This window comes from Bison bison, unplaced genomic scaffold (genome assembly GCF_000754665.1).
Source record: "Bison bison bison isolate TAMUID 2011002044 unplaced genomic scaffold, Bison_UMD1.0 scf7180017864500, whole genome shotgun sequence".
NCBI classification, from domain to species: Eukaryota; Metazoa; Chordata; class Mammalia; order Artiodactyla; family Bovidae; genus Bison; species Bison bison.
Genome location: NW_011495059.1, coordinates 8106925 through 8108296, shown reverse-complemented (window position 1 = coordinate 8108296; position 1372 = coordinate 8106925).

The following is a 1372-nucleotide window of genomic DNA, read 5'->3' as shown; positions in this document are numbered from 1 at the left end:
AAGATATTAATTCTATAACCAGAGATAAGACTCAGCCCCCCAAAGTGATGGTACTGGAGTCTTGACCACGGCACAGCCAAGAAGTTCCTGTGACTGCTTTTATATACAGAAATAACCCTTGACTTGGTATTTCACAGGTTCACAGTACAGTGTTGACCTGCCATTTTTAGCAGAATTAGCCCATTGTTTTCAAAGATTGGCTGTAAATTTAAAAAAAATAAATTGATCTCCCATGCACTTCAGTTTTTAGTGTAGACTTGAAGACATATCGCAAAGGATTTTTTTTTAACCAAAATAGCACCAGAGGAGGAGATTCAGAAAGGGAAAAAGGAAAAAGTTTCATTCTTTGCCACATTAATGGAACAGCCTGATTGCTCCGTAGAATAGGCAACTGTCCTCTTACATCAGAAAACTAGTGTCCTGGCATGGCCATTTCTGAGCCCTTTTGGGTAGAGGGGACATGAGAGATGCTGTCATGGTGTATCATTTCTTTGGGGTCACCTTATTGACTTATGCACTTTTAAAGAGAAGCTTTGGAGGTTCAGTGTGGTGTGTTCACAGGAGTCAGCAGCAGGTTTGGTCCCCCAGAAGTGGTCAGCTGTGGTGCCCCCAAAGCATTTGCTCACTGCACAGTGGTCAAAACAACCACTCTTATGGGGTGGCTGCTGGAATACCACCTACAGTTTTCTCCAAATGTGACTTTTTATTCTGCATTTATCATTACTGAGGATGACACATGGACATGGGAAAATATTCACTTTTCTCGTCGTTGTTAAGTATTTATTATTTTTATTTATTTGGTTGTTCCAGGTCTTAGTTGTGGCACCTGGGGTCTAGTTCCCTGACAGGGGATGGAACCCTGGGCACCCTGCAGTCAGAGCGCAGATTCTTAGCCACTGGACCAGGGAGGTGAATTGGGACCAGGCAAGTCCGAAAATTCACTTTCAAAAGGGAATTGGCTTAAATCCATCAACCTTTCTCCCATCCCACCTCCATCCCCTCATTTTGTCTCTCCAGAGAGCGACTGTATCAGTACTATCCTGTTAGGCTTCCTTTTAGAAACAAATAGGTGCTTGTGTGTTTACAAGTGAAAGTGGAGTTTGTTCAACATTGAGCTCCCTCTGGTCTGACTCATGACTTGTCTTAGAGACCCCACGATGCTGTGTGGTCTGGATGGTCAACTGTATATGTAACAGATCTCTGTGTGTGGGTGTTTTTATGGTGCTTCCAGAGTATTTGTGTAGCAGACTGCTGTGCTGTGATACCTTTGTACCTAAGTTCATGTGTGTGTGTGTGTGTGTGTGTGTGTGTGTAGCTCATCATGGTCCATTCCTTGCCTGGGAGGTTTCTCGTCTTGTGATTTTTTTTTTTT